This window comes from Odocoileus virginianus, chromosome 1 (genome assembly GCF_023699985.2).
Source record: "Odocoileus virginianus isolate 20LAN1187 ecotype Illinois chromosome 1, Ovbor_1.2, whole genome shotgun sequence".
Lineage (NCBI taxonomy): Eukaryota > Metazoa > Chordata > Mammalia > Artiodactyla > Cervidae > Odocoileus > Odocoileus virginianus.
The window spans coordinates 54502179-54520677 of NC_069674.1; the positions used below are offsets into that span (position 1 = coordinate 54502179).

Here is an 18499-nt window from a genome sequence, read left to right on the forward strand (position 1 = left end):
TATTTGGCTACACTGGGTCTTAGTTGTGTCACGCAGGATCTTTCATTGCTGTGAGCAGGCTCTCTAGCTGTGGCATGAGGACTTAGTTGCTCTGCAGCGTGTGGGAGCTTAGTTTCCCAACCAAGGATTGAACCCACATCCCCTGCATTGCAGAGAGGATTCTTAACCACTGGACCACCAGGAAAGTCCCCATATGCCTATTTTCTTATGTGAGCCTTACAGCAAGTCTGTGAAGAAGGTATCTTGATCTCCATTTTAAGGTGAGAAATCAGAGGCACCCCAGACTTAAATGAATTGCTTAAGTTCATGCAAGGATAAGCTTAGGATGCAAGGCCAGGTCTGCCTGATGCCAGATATACTGCTATGGCTATTACCCTACACTTCATCTTAATACACAACCTGTGTGGACAACCCTCCACATCTCCTCTGACTGCACTCCTCTGTGGAGACCCAGACTCTTCTGTCACCCTCTGATGGTGGAACTGGTGGCCCATTAGGAGAAAATCATCACAGGACTGCTCCCTTGTGCCAGCTTTGTGTTGAAGAAAGAACCTCACTGCTATTTAGGAGCGCACTGAATAAGTGGGCCCTGGAGCCAAGAGCCCTGGGCTGGGCTGCTCAGCCCTGCTGTTGCCAGCTCCTACTGTGATCTTGAGCAAGGGACTTCCTCTCTCTGCATGCCCTCTTGACTCCTTGCCTGTTCTGATGCTCCCAGCTTCACATTCTCCAACTGCCCAAACATCCTGAATGGTCACTTAAATCCATTTCTTACTTCCTACAAATTACATTTTGCTTCTGTTCTTCTTATTCTCTTCCTGGCCTTCCCTATTTGCTGTGCCGAGTTCAGTTAACACTCTGGTGTGGTCATGAACATTTCCAATGCAAAAACTCAGCCACCCCCAGTGCATGCTGGGTTTGTTAAAAAATACCCGTTGGGCCCGCCCCTTCCAGGGCAATGCCAGACCAGGGGATGGAGCCCTGGGTCTCTTCACTTTGCGCCACATTATCACAGAAAGGTGGATTAGAAGTTATCTCCGCTCTGCTTTCTCTCAGAGCTCCTTGGCAACACAGCCACCTCGATATAAATACACACTAGAAATGTGCACAGCCTCATACTCACAGTGGAAGCCTTCAGAGGCTGGGGCGGGTCGGAGGCGTGGGGGTGGTGCAGCACAGATGCTGCCAGGGAGCAAGGACGTCACGTCAGGAGATCCTCAGGATGCAAAGGGGTGCCAGCCTCACCGCTTCAAGGTCAAATATGGCACTCATCAAATAGAAGACCTGTGATCCCTGATAATTCTCAGGTGTGTGTGCTGAGTCGCTTCAGTTGTGTCCGACTCTTTGTGACCCCTTGGACTGTAGCCCACCAGGCTCCTCTGTCCATGGGGTTCTCCAGGCAAGAATACAGGAGTGGGTTGCCATGTCCTCCTCCAGAATTCTCTGGCACCCCATCCCAAATGCTGGAGATCTTTCATCTCCCTAGTTAGTGACAGATTTCACAATTGGAGCTTCTTTTGCATTCTTTGCAATTAAAGCAAGAGCGAAATCACCTTTCCTTTCTTTGTTTCTCTAATAACTTTTCTTCCTGGTGCTGCTAATGTTCCATTCAGGTTGAAATTCTGTTGCTTTTGATCACTGGTCATATCAAGATCTAAAAAGAATAAAGGTTAAAATCAAACACAATGAAATTGTGCTTCTATGTGTAATAATGTGTAACATTTTAGGATTTCACTAATGAAAGGAATTATAAACAAGTCCACTCCTAGCATATCCTTAACTTTGGTGTCTAAAATAGTATCAAATATTTAGGAAACCAATGCAAAATGATTCTCATGGTTAATACTGGTTCAGTAGCATGCCATTCCCTTCCACTGGCCCTGTTCTAGGCAGGACCATATACTCAACTACGCGCAAACATGATTCAAGCACATTTAGGTGATGCATGCTTAAAAGACGGCAAAAAAAAAAAAAAAAAAGCTCTCTTTGCTTGGAGGCAAGAGAATAAAACCCCCCAAATATCTCTCATGTATATGATAGGCCTCTTAAGATTTAGTCATTAGGATCTGTCAGGCATTTCCAAACTACAAAGGACCTGAAAAGAGAGTACAATAAAGACATCAGAGACCTAAAATGCCAGGCCAAAGAGAAGAACCAGAAGGAGCAAGATTTGTTCACTGTAAATATTTTAAAACTGTATCCTTATCTTGGTTCAGTGCTGTGTGCTGTCTTGTCTTTGATAATTGTAAATATTTAATGTACTATAGCTCCATCTCCTTACTGATATAGGAAAGATGAATAAATCCATATGCACAGGATGTGTGTTTTCACTTGCTGTGCAGACTGCTTGAAAGAGAGTGGCCTGTGAGGGACTGTTGTGGATGGTTGTACCCTGGACAAGGGTGCCTGCCTGGTAGAAGGGGCTGAGAAACAAGCCCCAAACACCCAACTCAGGGGTTGCTGGGTCATTTCTGAGCTAACAAGCAAACAATTTCTTTCTGCAATTAGCTGGGACTGGAGGGTGTTTTGGTTTGGTTTGGTTTTGGCTTTTACAATTCACAGTTTACTAGTGTGAAGGAAATAGAGCAGATCAGATAAGAAAAGTGCTTCTGTTTAATAAAAAGCAAAATCTAGCAACTTTTAAGTCTCAGTTTGATTTTCTTTAAAATGAAAGTGTTTACTCCTTTAGCAGCCTAAGCCCTATCTCGGGACTCAATTTTCTCTGCACACTGATCAAAAGAAACTTCTGAAAGCAAGAGTCTACTACAAGAGGAAGGAGGGTGAGGCAGTAAAGAAAGAAGGTGGCTCAAGAAGCCTGGTTCTCTGAAGACCTTCTGTCCGGCATCCGCCCCACTCCTGACACCTGACTTGATTTGCCCCAGCAGGTAACCAGGTCTCTACTGCCTTCAGTTCCTCCAACCTTCTCATTATTCCATTCTCGCTCAATTCTGATCCTGCCTCCATGATTCCCTCACTCCAGGGACTGTGGATGCGTTGGTTCTATTAAAGGCAGTGAGTATCACCTGTTTTCTAGGTGCTAGCAGAAAAGCAGGCAGAGGAACCGTAGAGATTCTAGCTGGAACCATGGTCAGGAATAGCCTTCCACAGTTACTGTGACCTTGTAAAGAAGAAACCTGGGAAACACCTGTAAGGCTCAAAGACTCAACTCACATCTTTGAATTGTAATCATTAAAGGAGGAAGTTTTGGTAACTCTTAAAGCAAGCAGGGTAGGCAAGGCAGCCTGACGCTCTACTTAGGAGAGCTAGCCATAAGGCCAAAGGGCCTGAATTCCAACCCATCTCCACAGTTTTAATACAGAAGGCTCCTGAGCATGGACTCCAGTGGCCTCTGTCGCCTCATCTCTAAAGAGAGAGTAATGGAAGTTTGAGTCTCATTGGGTTGTCCTAAGAATTAAGTGTTAATGCTCTTGTAAAGTTGCCTAGAGCAGTATTTGAAAGGCTAAGTTGTCAAGGTGTATTGGCTATTGCTATGATTATTATGCTCAAAAGAGTTGGGGTGGTAGAACTCTGAGAAACTTCTACAGCCAGAGGCAGATTGATTTCCAAATTTGGCCATTAAGATGTTCAGTTTCCATGTTAGGGAAAGCCAGAGGCACAGTAGGCTTACATAACACCCAAAAGCACCAAGCATACACAACATACATACTCGTGCACACGCAGATTCATCTTGCAGCCATACACACAGACATGCACAACTCCAGAAATAGCCTGGGGCAGTATATCCAATCAAAGTTGCATGGATGGTGGCAGACTTTGTTTGGCTTAGCTACCATCCAGTTGATTCCTGACCTAAATGCCAAGATGCCATGATACAAATTGGGATGTGCCAGGGTCAGGTCTCTACTGGGTCTGCTGAAAGAGAGTTGACAGAGGGTTTGCTGCTACAAAGGCCTCTGAGAACTCCATCCTTTCTTCTCCCTCACCCTTCCCCTTTCTCTCCAGGAGTTTCAGGGAATAGTATGAGCCATTGTTAAAGGTCTTGGGATGGAGGGTCCCAGCTGCCAATACCTAAAGATAGCAGTAGGTGGTAATGTTGTTGTTGATGACCTATTCTCCAGAGAGACTGAAGCAATGTCAGAGCATCCTAGCTCAGTACAAAGAGGGTGTCCAATAAGCAGTTGCTGAATAAATGGCCAAAAAAGTAATGATAGATTCCAGCTCCAGCCACTTATTGACTAATATCCTTGGGTAAGTCACATACCCTTTCTTTAGCTTCCTCAGATGTAAAAGGGAGATAAACATTCCAATCCATAGGACTACGTGAAGATTGAATATTAAACCAAATTAGAGACTCAGTGTACAATGGTATCTTTCCTCTCCAAAGTGTAGGGCCCCCAGGGTAGTGCAAGCAAGGAACAGTCTCTTTGAGATGAACAGTTGTGGACTATGTACTTTAACATAGAATCAGGAACAATGGTGCTTGAGAGTTTGTGATGAGGACATTTCTGGCTAAGAAAAGCTGTTATGTGTATTTCCCTTTATGGGGCAGACACAGTGCAGTTCTCCCATCTCCCATGCCCACTAGGAAATCCATACTTCACAGCTTAGGCCTCCTGGCTTAGGAGGCAGGTGCAACCTGCCCAGGGTGCCCTTTGAGAGGTAGAAATCTCCCTGAGTTTTTGCTATCTGTATCAGTTTTATGGCCTCTTTTTGCTTTGCTCATTTAGTTAGTTAGTCTTTAGGGAAAATGGGCTAGGCTAGGGAGCAGAGAAAGCAAGACTCAAATGTGTCTGAAGCCAGGGCCCAATACTAATAGAACAAACCAGAGACTCTCACAGGCAGAGGGAGCAGCTTTGTTTACAGAAGCCGAACAGGGATCCTTAATGGGCTTGACTGGTTAAAATTCTAGGACAGCCTCCCACTGTTTGATTTTCTAGGTATTTCAAGGCATTTCCAAGTTTCTCAAAAGCATAAAATATTGAGACATACTGAGGTCTACCTCTTTTTCATATACCTATCACAAATTCACTTTAAATCACTGTAATAAGCACACATGAACGCCATGTTGTAGGGTGTATTTGGATGCAGGATACATCAAGAAATCATGAGAGTGTGCTGTAAGGCCCAGGCGGGTGGGAACCACTGTACCAGACCACTATTTTATGTCCCTCTTGGGACTTGACGATCATAAATATTCTTCCCACAATTTCCAGCTGTATTTCTCAGTAGGATATGGGAAGTTACTCTGCAGTCTCTAATTTGCCCCTTTTTGTGTGTGGATTTAAAGATGTTTTAATAGTTTTCTTATCTCTCAAGACATCTTTCTTATGTGACATGGGGGATTCCTCTCCTCCCTACACTTCTTTCTCTCACTCGTCCCTAAAGATGTGTCATTCCATCATCACCTCTTCAACTAGTGTGAAGAACCAGAGATGTACACTGAATAAGATGACAGTTTCTGCTCTCATGGCCCCATGAACTCAGCCTCATGGAGAGAGAGAATACATACACAACTTACGTAAATAAGTGATATGAGATAAATACTTTGATGTGCTGTCCAAACCCCTCTTCAGGACAGGAGAAGCCACTCTCAGCTGCTGGGAGTTCTTCCAGATATAACCCTCAGCCCAACCCTTGTAGAGATTTCCCTAACTAAAGAGGGTTACCTCACCCAAAGTCATGCCTTGGTCCCAGGGTATTCAATATCCAATGCCATTTGACCCATTGCTTACTCTGGACAAACATGAAGGGCCATCTAGCTTCTAAACTCCCCAGATGTGCAAACTCAGTACCTTCTTCTCATAGGTTGAACTGTTAGGCAGTCAAAATTCTGTTAGCAACCAATATGCCTTCTTCCATCAACTCTTCATAAACGAGATATCATAGAGCAAAAACTGAGGACTGGTAATGGCCAGTGACCTTCTAAGGGGTTACAATCTCCAGAAATAGGAACAGCTGGGGTGATGGTGGCAAGAATCTTGAGAGCAATGCATTTTTGGAGTGATGACTTTTTCACATTCCAGTGGTTCTGAGTATTGTAGAGCCAGATAGAAAAGAATGCCTCCTGAGCAAGGCAATGATACATTAATAAAAACCTGAGAAGTACTGGAAACTGTACTGAAAGCTGTGAACATCAATCCACCTTTCAACCATAGAACGAAGAACAGGAACCAACCATCACTAGTAGATAAAGCATAGAGCCAAGGGCAATCCACATGGGTTATCTGTTGACAACACTGAGCTTAAATTGCCCTCGCCTTTTTGAAAATGAGTAATGCTTTTGAAAACTTCCTGGTAACAGCTGTTTGGATTTAAAATAGAATGCATATTTAGGATGATAAGAGAAAATAGAATATATTCTTCATTAAAAAAACTGAAAATGAAAGAAAAGGAAGTATGAAAACCAGAAATCAAAAAAGAATGAGACAGATTTAAGATGAAATAAATAAATTTTAACAATAAAAGTAAGTAGGTTGAGCTTGTCTAATAATAGGTCAATTGTTTCGTACAGAGTGGAAAAACCTATTTAACTTTAGAGACAAACTATAAATACATTAAAATAAAGATTTAATTGAAAGTGTAGCATATGGTTACCAACAGAAAGCAGGAGTCACAGTTTTCATTGTGAGGAGTCATGATGCTCAGTGGAGGAGGTTACAGGTTCTTTCCCCTCCCCTCTGTCTGCTTAGTTTCTCTCTCCTGCACTGCTTTCTGGAGATGAATCACAGCTTCACAGACAGATCTGAGGGAGGAAATCAAAGAACTGTCTTCCACATGGACAGGACATGGTAAGGCCTGATGTGTCAGAAACATGTGGCAGATTATATGAGGCAAGAAGGAGAAAGGCACCAAGATAAAGACTCAAGACAGTGTACCAAGAGATATTTCATCAGACTAGGAGAGTGAGTGTCTTCTAAAACAGGAGATTGTCAAAAGTCTCCTTTAAATGGTCGAGAGAGACACAAGTAAAATTAGAATTCCAAGCTTAACTTACCCCGACCACCTTTTTAAAATGAAACACCAGTTAAAGACCAGACTTTCTCAAAGAATCTCAAAATTTTTCAGAAGTTAACAACAACAACAACAAAATAATAATTTACAGGTCATACTCTTGGTCACAAAACAGTAAACCAGAAATTAAAGACATTTATTTCAATTAAATCCCCAACTACTTATAAACTGTAAACTTTATTTTTTTCTAAAGTTCTTTTGTTAGAGAGCAAATGAAATGGTAACACAATTATTTAGAAAGCAATATATAGAATTTGGCCAAAATTATAATAAGAAGAATATTCATAGCACAAGTTTTTATTATTAAACAGGGAAAAAGAAAAGAAAATAACAATTCACATCATGAAAGTATAAAGAAAACATTTAAAAATATAAGAAAAGAGAGGAAACATTAACAAAGACAGAAGCAGAAATATTATTAAAAGTAATAAAATTGAGAAATGGGCTGATTGTTTGTAAAGACCAGTGAACATGGACAAATATCTAATTGCTATAATTTAAGAAAAGTGACAGATATACAATATTAAAAATAGGAAACATCATTACAATTTTTCAAATTTTAAGCATAGACTTGATCAGAGTACTGTATGACTGATTAATGATTTGGAAAGAACAAAGTTAAATTCTTAGTCATACCAGATCCCAAATCAATTCCAGATAGATTAAGGTGCAAAAATAAAATATCTGTAAATATTTATATTTATTAGCAGTATAGATGCATTTTATAAATATGAAATATTTGATCAATTGTATCATATTAAAAAACCAAAACTCCTATACAGGAAAAAAAAGAAAACTAAAAAGCAAATGACAAATTTCTAATATGTCATTAAAAGTATTTCTAATAAGTATAATAAAATATCAGTGACCCTAATACATAAAACATATGAATATAAAAATAAATAGAAATGAATAAAATAGCAATCTCAAAAGTCAAATGCACTTATTTGAAATATTTGGAGTTTTTAAAATTGTAAGATATGTTCATGTAAAAGTGGTAACTAATAAGAACCTACTGTATAGCGTAAAGGAACTCTACTCAGTACTCTGTAGTGGCCTATATGGGAAAAGATTCTTAAAAAGGAATAGATATATGTGTATGTAAAACTGACTCACTTTGCTATACACCTAAAACTAACACAACATTGTAAATCAACTATATCCCAATAAAAGTTATTTTAAAAACTGAGAAAAAAGTGAGAGTTTTTGGCCTGTTGAATTGGAAAACATTAAAAATAATAATCATCTTTTGATATAAACATTTTGGGGTATAGTTGGGATATGTATCAACAAATTCTTTAGAATGTGCACACATTTCTCCTGGAATTTCACTTCTAGGAAGGTACAAGGAAATAATCTGACCAATGTGTAACTATTTAGTTACAGTGATTATTGCTATATTTAAAAAAAAATCATATTCCCAAATTAAGAGCAGGGTTAATTTTTAGCAACAGAGGATTGGTAAAGTTAATTATGGACCCTCCGTGTAACCAAGAAAAAATAATATGGCACACCTATATTTATTAACCCTGAAAGATGCTATTAATTGTAATATATTCAGCATAAAGAACACATTACAGTATAAGCAGTAATATTTCATTCTTATTTTAAAATACATATATGTATAATTATGTATTTATTATGTTTGCATATTCTTCAGACATTTCTGTTATTAATGGGTGAGACTGGGGATGGCTGTTGATCTTTTATATTTTATACTCTATAATATATTCATATTCTGTTATTTTACAAAAGAGAGAGAAAAGAAAGAGAACATTAAGTGAAACCAACTGCATTTTTTAAAAAACCAGAGGCACTGGCTATGGTAGAGCTTATACAGTTCTACCTTTATGTTATTTTGCATATTTTATACATGGGTCCGTTTTCACATTCATTTTGTGCCTGCATCATTATTCCCTCAAGGACAATTCATTATTCCTTTGTGTGCCCAGCATTCTATGTATTGTGCATATTATTCAATGTTAGTATTTCAGGAAAAGAAGAAAGGAAGGCAGGGAGAAAGGAGTGGGGGCAGAGAGAGGGGAAAAGGAAAGAAGGGCATGAGGGAGGAAAGGAGGAAAAGAGGGAGAAAGGAGGAGATAAGAGGGAGGGAGCGGGAAAGGAAGGAAGGAGGGAGGGAGGAAAGGACAGAGGAAGAGTAGAAGGGAAAATGGGAGGAAGGAAGGGAAGGAGGGAGGGAGGGAGGGAGGGAGGGATGAAGGGAGGGACGCTGGGGGAACAAGGGGAACAAAATTGGGTTATAGGCATCATTTCTGCACAAACATACTTTTACCTCCTGGAGATAGAACCAGAATCCCAACCAGGCTGCCTCCTATACCCAAGCCACATTTCTGCCATGCCACTCTGTTTCAGATACCTTGTGATGCTGTTGGGCTCAGACTAGTGGGAGCCAGTCTAAGAAAATCTTTTCCCACAAGGTATGAGTGCTTTTGCAGATGTTTGCTAACATATCAACAGCTGGAGCACTGCCTAACACAGTTCCTCAATCATAGCAGACATTACCTAATTGATAAGGGCGTCCCTCTGAGCACGGCAGCCTGTTCCCAGTTCTGTGTGACACACAATCAGACTCTGTTCCCTTTCCCCGTGACATCAACATTCTTGGCTAGGCCGTTGGAGGGGAACTCCTTTTCCACCCAAGATAAACTGAAATCTTGGGACAGAACCATTCCCCAAGGATCTGCACCGCCACATTCTCCCATCCACTCCCATCTTCCCGGTCCACACAGTGCTCCAATTCTAGCCATGAGCTGCTCTTCAGGCCTCACTGACATTGACCCCAGTGCAGCTGTAACTCTTCACCAGCTCCTTGTGACAGCGGGAAACAGATTGGAAGGACCAGGCATCTGGTGTCAGTGGACGTACACACATGAACCTCTGGGGCTGGGACCATCTCTCCCTCTCCTTCCCCTGTGCCCTCCCTCCACACATACACACACAATTATGAATCAACACTGACAATGTCCATCTGGTCTTTTCTAGCTATAGGGTCGTGGTGATAGCTTATTTCCTTAATAGCATTTGGGGATGGCCTGTGAACCCAAGAAGCAATAGGCCCTGGCTACCTGTGGCCAGCTCAGGCCATGGCACAGAGAGAAACACAAAGAGCCCAATTAGAGGAAACCCCCCTGAAATGCAGCCCTAGACAAATCCATCTTCTGTCATTTCTTATGCCTATTGGACGACCTTGTAGGTGTTGAGATCCTTGACTAATATAGCATGTCCCTCAAGTACTGTGATGGAGAAGGCAATGGCAACCCACTCCAGTACTCTTGCCTGGAAAATCCCATGGACAGAGGAGCCTGGTAGGCTGCAGTCATGGGGTCGCGAAGAGTCGGACACGACTGAGCGACTTCACTTTCACTTTTCACTTTCAAGCACTGGAGAAGGAAATGGCAACCCACTCCAGTGTTCTTGCCTGGAGAATCCCAGGGGCAGGGAAGCCTGGTGGGCTGCTGTCTATGGGGTCGCACAGAGTCGGTCACGACTGAAGCGACTTAGTAGTAGCAGCAGCAGCGAGTACTATTATCCTTATCTGGGTTGAAAAGGAAATTTTTGCTACTAATAGTCCCAGGCCCCTGAGATTAAAGGAAATACACAATCAGTAGGAGAAAGAACATCAGAGTTTGGATTGGGGTTGGGGGGAGGCTTTATATTGGTGGGAGGAAGGGAAGTTTAAATAAATGAAAGGTTAGTCTGTCTTATAGCATAACGGAGAATTTAGAGCCAAATAGACACAAATGCAAACACTGGCTCTGCCAGTTACTAGCATTATAACTTGGGGCAAATTTTTCTCTCTCAGCTTTCATTTTCTCATGTAGTTCTTATAAAGATTCAGTGAGAAAATGTATATAAATCCCTGGTCTGGAGTAAGGAATAAAAGCAATTTTTAAAATGTGTATAAAGAGTTTTGAAGTCAGTTTATTGATAAATGTGTCTAGATTGCCAGTTCTTCCTTTTGTCAGGTTGGTATTATCTTCCCGTTCCATAGTAAATCATGACATAATTAGCATTGTTGTCTGTAATCAGAAGTAAATGGTGCCCAGCATTTAAAAGAGAATGCTAGAATGGGAAAAGTCTCAAAATCATCTTACTCAGACCTGGGCCTTTTACAGATGAGGAACCTAAGCCCTGAGGAGAGAAAGTGAGGACATAACTGATGCTCGGGAGCTTGAACCCGAGCCTCGCCATGTGTCTTCTGTCGCTAGGAGCGCCTCGGGTATAGGGGGAGTTGTGGGCATAGGCCTAGACCCTAGTCCCTTAACAAGTGGATGCTGCAGGGTGAGCTCAGGTTCTCATTCACCTGACCTCTAGAGCAGTCATACTGTGCCTCTTGAGGCTTCAGGAAAATTTTTTCATATTTCCTCTGTTTATTGTTGTCAAGGTTGGGTCTCCACTGGAATGTTCAGTCTCAGATTTTTGCTAAAATACCCCCTCTGTAGGAAGTTAGGGTTGATATAGAAAACACCCCACCCCCACACTCACACCTATTGACTTGTAGTGAGGTGGCTTCATCCTGACTAGCTATGAGTTGTGGGAATGACTAAAATTTGAGCCCTGGGTCCATGAACAGGCTTAGCATTTACACCCCCAGGGCTGCCCAGAGTGCCTGGGGAGAGCCTAATGGAGTCTGATCACTAGTGGGAAGTTGAGGGGTCAGGGGTCACCTTCATAGGTGGCCAATGGAGACCAAGCTGGTCTCTAAACCCCCAATACAGTGAAGAATGACAGAAGAGACCCTGGCCTGGTTCACCTGTTTTGGCCTTTTGCTCTGTCCCTGGTCCCACAATGCTGGGAGACCTTGGGCAATCATACCCCTCCCTCTGGGTTTCTTCAAGGTAGAGAAGAATGGTTGCGAGAACCTCTTTCAGATCCAACACTGTGGGATGCTCACCATGCTGGCCACCCACCTCTCCCCGCCTTGTAGGCCTCTGCAACCCCAACTAAAACTAGAGCAGAGCCCACCGGGCCCCTCCTCACTCCCTACCCCTTGAAGAATTTGCATCTCCAGAGGGAAGGGTATCATGTAGAATTTCTCTTTCATTCACCTGAGTACAGACAGCCAACTTTTCCTGCCATGGGAGCCCATCAAAGAGTGGACTAAATAAACTTCTATTTTCATATCTCATTCTCTTGAAGAGAACACAGCCATAACTCCACAGAGAGTAAACACACACGGTCTAATCTTTCTCCTCACTGGGACAGTTTGTTGAAACTGGTGAAATGATGCAGACCCTGCCGAAATGGTTTGATAAGAGCTGTAAGTCTGACTTCGTGATTATTAAACAGAGGGAGTTTAACTCAGTTGCTTCTGATAGTTTTAAAAAGAACCTTCTTTTTTACTTGCATCTTACTCCCTGACATATGTACACATGACTTATACATATATGAAGCTCAAATATCTATCGAGGCACCCCTGACTTCTTGTTTTCTTTGGGAGGGTGTCTGTGCCTTTAGAGAGAGAGAAAATCCCACCCCAATTTTGTGATCACTCACTTGGTTATTAGAGACATCATGAAAGAGAAGCCACAGTCTGAATGATTCATACTGCACAAGAATTATGCTGAAAAAAGAGTAGTCAGTGGCGTTTTGGATACACAACTTTTTCTTAGAGCAGGCATCAGCAAAGGGGAAGCCGCCGGTCGAATCTGGCGTATCGCCAATTTTTTTAAGGCTACAAATTTACATTTTTGAATGGTTAAAAAAGTCAAAAGAGGAATGGTATTTTATGACACAGGAAAATTATACGAAATTCAAATTTCAGTGTCTACAAATAAAGTTTTATTGGAATACAGCCTCATTCATTCATTTAAGTGTCATCCTGTGGTGCTTTCAGGCAGACAGACTTGAGCCATATTTACTATCTGAATCTTTACAGAGAATGTTCGCTGATTTCTGGGCTAGAAAAGTCTTAGAAGTTTTTCTTAATACAAGTATATTTTTTCATACCATTTCACAGATGGATGAACTGGGAGAAGGAGACTTCAATAATGTTCTCAATGTGTTTGAGCCCAAATAAAGCAGATTTCTCACCCCTACGAAGCTGAATTCCCTTCTAATCCCTCCACAATGCACTGGCCATCAGAAGATATCCCCCACAGAAGGGCTGTTGAAATGTCCATTAAGAAAAATTGATTCTGAAGTGTGACATCATGTCCTTGAAGATACATGATATCATGACAGGACATGATATAATGTCCTGTGCAAAAATAAATTGCATTGTCAGAGCCTCAGTGGCTTTAGGAGGAAAGATATGGCTGTGAAAATAAAATCATAATTTGTGAAACTATGATATTTGTAGAAGGAATGTTCAGCATTGAGAATTCTTCCCTTTATAGTAAACACTACATTTTGTGTTAGCTGCTCCATGATTACTGACTTGCTTCCTTTGTTCTTTCATTGAAACACATAAGAACTGAGTTTCCCATGCTTATTTTATTTTTAGGCTTTTGCCTTCACTCAGTGATATTTCTCAGGAAGGTCACTTTCCAATTCAACTTCTTACATACTATTAAAGCAACACCAGGTTGAGAATTCCCAGAACTTCTTCTTTTTTTCCCTTAAATTCATTTTTAATGAAAACACTGAGGATTATGAAATCATCTAATTCATTTAAGTGCTGTAGGAAGTTTCAGAGAAAATAATGTACAGCCATATCCTACATGCCAGAGTATAGGTGGCCTAAGAAAAGGGAGGGGGGAGAAATTGTCCCTTCTTGGGATGAAATGCATAAATTCTGTTATAGTTCATAAATGATGGTTTATAGGTCATAAATGATGTTTCCAAACCCAAACTTTGTGTGCTGTTTTCACAGACAATTCCCTACTGATCCAAGAGTGTTTTCCCAGCTCAGAATTCCATTTGAAAACAGGGTGTCTGAGTTCCCATACCCTGTCTAAGAGTCTTATCCCCACAAAATCACCTTCATTCCCCACCACCCAGTGCACTTCATATCTCATTTAATACACATTCATATTGAAGACTGGAAAAGAGAGTCCAAGTTAACTGCTTCTTTTGAGTGACTTCTCTGTGTCAGACACTGCGTGAGCGACTACCCTGGACTTTATATTAATTCTCACAGCCCTCAGTGATGCTCACTGTTATCCACATTTCACAAGGGGAAACCAGGGCTTGTGCTGCTGCTGCTGCTGCTAAGTCGCTTCAGTCGTGTCCGACTCTGTGCGACCCCATAGACGGCAGCCCACCAGGCTCCCCCGGCCCTGGGATTCTCCAAGCAAGAACACTGGAGTGGGTAGAAGTTAAATATTTTGTCCCAAATTGCACAGCTATGGATTCTAGGAATTCAAGTCAACCCAACACTGATAGTCTTTGCCACCCTCATCCCTTCCCAAATTGCTTCTCTAAATAAAATGAATCAGACTGAAACTGATTTTGGAGTGATTTGAGTTTGACATAGGAAGACTGTCCCAAGAGTCCATAATGTTAAATGTTAGAACATAAAGAAGGGTCTTGTGGAATCACTTCAGGAAAACTCTAAAATAATCTATCCTGCATTTCCATGGTGAACAACTTCTGAGTTGAACATGCTTTCTTTATTTTTTTAATTGAAGTATAGTTGATTTATGATATTGTGTTGGTTTTAGGTATAGAGCAAAGGGATTCAGTTGTATATGTTTCTCAGATTATGTTCCATTATAGGTTATTACAAAACATTGAATATAATTCCCAGTACTATGCAATAAATCCTTGTTGCTTATCTGTTTTACCTATAGTAGTTTGTATCTATTAATTCCATACTCCTAATTTGTTCTTCTCACCCTCCTTCTCCCTTTTGATAACAATAAGTTTGTTTTCTTTGAGTTTGTTTCTGTTTTGCATATAGATTTATTTGTATTAATTTTTAGATTCCACATATAAGCTCTATCATATAGTGTTTGTCTTTGTTTGACTTCACTAAGCATAATATTCTCTAGGTTCATCCTTGTTGCTACAAATGGCAATATTTCACTCTTTTATGGCTGAGTAGTATTCCATTGTGTGTGTGTGTATATATATATATATATATATTGCACAATGTGTGCGATGTATGTGTATATACACACAGTGTTTATATATGTGTGTACACAGTATTTATATGTGTGTGTGTGTGTATAGACACACACAAACACCATGTCTTCTTAAGTCAATCATCTGTTGAAGGACATTCAGATTGTTTCATTGTCTTAGCTATTGTAAATTGTGCTGCTATGCAAATTGGAGTGCATGTATCTTTTTTAAAAAACATTTTATTTATTTATTTATTTTGACTGTGCTGGGATTTTGTTGATGGGCAGGCAATTGGGGGCTACTCTCTAGTTGTGGTACACAGGCTTCTAATTGCAGTGGCTTCTCTCTTTGCAGAGCATGAGCTCTAGGGCACATGGGCTCTAGTAGTTGCAGCTTGCAGTCTCTAGTTCACAGGCTCAGTAGTTGTGCCACATGGACCCAGTTGCTCTGTGGCACATGAAATCTTCCTGGATCAGGGATTAAACCCAGGTCTCCCGCATTGGCAGGTGGATTCTTCACCACTGAGCCATCAGGGAAGCCCTGGAGTACATGTATCTTTTTAAGGTGATACCCCATTGTGGTTTGATTTTCATTTCTCTTATAATAAGTGATATGGAGCATCTTTTCATGTGACTACTAGCCATCTGTGTGTCTTTGAAAAAAAAATCTATTTAGGTCTTGTGCTCAGTTTTTTTAATCTTATACAAATATTTTATTTTTATTTTCTTATTGAAGTATAGTTGCTGTGCAATATATGTTACAGGTATACAGTATAGTGATTCACAATTTTTAAAGGTTATACTCCACTTATAATTGTTATAAAATATTGACTGGAGTGGATTGCCATTTCCTTCTTAGGGGATCTTCCCAACACAGGGATTGAACCCATGTCTCCCACTTAGCAGGCAAATTCTTTACCACTGAGCCACCGGGGAAGCCTGTATATATATATATATATATCTTGTTTATCCATTCATCTGTCAATGGGCACTTTCATATCTTGGTGGCTATAAATAATGTTGCTATGAACATTGGAGTGCATGTATCTTTACAAATTAGTGTTTTTGTTTTTTCAGATATATACCCAAGAGTGGTGTTGCTGGGTCATATGATAGTTCTATTTTTAGTTTTTTGTATTATTATTGTGTTATTTTTAGTACTTTTAGTTTTTTCCATGGTGGCTACACCAACATGCATTCTTACCAACAGTGTATGAGTATCCCCTTTTCTCCACATCCTCACCAGTATTTGTTATTTGTGTTCTTTTTGATGATGACCATTCTGACCAATGTGAGGTGATATTGCATCGTGGCTTGGATTTGCATTTCCCTTTGGATTAGTGATGTTGAACATCTTTTCATTTTCCTATTGGCCATCTGCATTTTTTCATTGGAAAAATGTCTCTCACTTTTCTGCACATTTTGTAATTGGAATTTTGGGGTTTTTTTTATATTGAGTTGTATGGGCTGTTTACATAAGTCAGAAATTAACCCCTTATCAAGTCATATCATTTACAAATATCTTCTCCCACTCAGTGGGTTGTCTTTTCATTTTATTGATGGTTTCTTTTGTTGAACAAAAACTTCTAAGTTTAATTAGGTCCCATTTTTAAATTTTTGTTCTTATTTCCTTTGCTTCAGGAAATGGATCCAACTTGTTAGGGTTTTTTTAAAGTTTATATTGAGTTGTGTGAACAATGCTTTCTTGAAGTTAATATTTTAAAATCCTTAAAATTCTGAAGCCATTTGGCAAGTTAGGACCAGAGTTAGAATTTCTGGACTTATCTATCTCATTAGCCATCACATCCAAGCAAAACCCCCCAGATAGTCAATGGGCAGTTGCCCTGGGCCCAACTTGTGCAACTTGACCCAGAGGTGACTCAGGAGAACTCTGATAGAGGGCTGAACCACTGAACACTGCTCAGCTACAACACTTAACACTTGCCTTTTCTCCCTCTCTCTGATGTTAATGGCTGATTTCCCCAAGGTTCTTTTTTCACCTTTTAACCATGTGTCTGTCACCTCGGCTTGTTAATGGCTTTTGGGCATCCTTTGGCACAGTGCATCACTATGTAGTTCCATAGAGACTCCTGCCAGCCTTTCTTCTTGGTTAGGAGTTGCTTACAAGTTGTAAATCAGCATATTAGTCACAGTTAATGTTTACTCAAGAACTTTCTGAACAGCCTGGGAGTGTGGTTTACAGTGTGGGATAGTAGAAGGATGCTTCAAGCAGAAACCAGCTTGGGGGATAGATTGAGACGAGCCTCTAGGCAGCATTTGAGGATGCCATTCTCTAAGATGAGGTCTCTCAGCACTTGGAGCACCAGAGATGGCATATTCATCTAGAAGGCCACAAAATTAAAGAAATTGCTATACCAGAATTTCCCTCAGAAGTCCTAGCTGAGTACCCACTCTTACTCTGAAGCCTCAAATATCAGTTTGTTTAGACGATTATTTTTTTGAGAATATGGATTGTTGTATCACCACAAAACAGGAGATCCTCATATCTTTCTGCCCTGTGGGTACGGAAGGGACCTGGGAGAGTCACTGCCAGTCACAGGCAGCAGCTTATTTCATTGTTGATGGAAACAGATGATGAGTTGAAATAGCAATTTTGCACCATATTGGAGCCACTTGGGTGGTATGAATACCAGCTTTTCTTTAAGGAAGAAGACAATCTGTTTAAAGTATGTCCTTCATATAAAAATTCATAAGTCTAAAATGCAGAGCATCATCTCTTAGGCTACTTGTGACTTTTAGGAATAACGTCAAAACATTTGGGAAATGATGCTGTGGACTTCCTTGAACTCAAATATCTGACCCCTACTCATGAGAGATTTGATGCAGCCAGAAAGTGAGCACACTTTCCATTTCTAGTTCCTTAAAGGGTAGCAAGAAGAAGGCCATTCTCAAGCCTGTGGAAAGAAAAAGCTGGTGTTTCTTCTCATTTAAGTCTTCTCATCCTGGGAGCAGGAATTTGGGCAACAAGAATATAAAAGGTGCTTTGGGACCAGCCTGGCCAACTGATCAAGCTAGAGCTCTCAACAAGAACAGGAAGATGGCCAAATCAAGTAAATGGATTTCAAGAGAGGGGATTTCAACAGGCTTAAGGGATTCATTGAAAAGCCTCTACAGAAAAGAGATCAAGGGTCAGACAGGGGCCCTGAGACGGCCAGGTGTTCTTGCAGGAACCAAATTCCACAAAGCTCCTGCATTGTTACCATTCACTAAAAACAGACATGGAAGGTAAATGGCAGTCCAGCAAGCAAACCCTGGGCTTTATAGGAGTGGAGACACATACCAAAGTGACTGAGAAATTGTAAAATGGACTCACTCCCAGGGAGGGTGACGAAGAAATCTGAAAAACGTGTTTAAGGAAGGCAGGAACTTGGAAACAGGATTTGAGACGTAAGCTTTCAGGGGACACAGAGGAAGGTAGAGGGAAACACTATCCCTTTATTGGGGCGGTGGGGGGGCGGGAAGGAAGAAATGACCACAAGCCC

At 40.9% G+C, this 18499-nt stretch overlaps 1 long non-coding RNA gene across 1 annotated transcript; it reads left to right on the forward strand.

Annotated features, from left to right (window-relative positions):
• Positions 1 to 6655: 6655 nt before the first annotated feature.
• LOC139036492 (uncharacterized) lies at positions 6656 to 13279 on the forward strand. Its single transcript, XR_011489265.1, has 2 exons — positions 6656 to 6746; positions 12950 to 13279. It is a non-coding gene; the product is annotated as an uncharacterized lncRNA (long non-coding RNA).
• The last annotated feature ends 5220 nt before the right edge of the window (positions 13280 to 18499 follow it).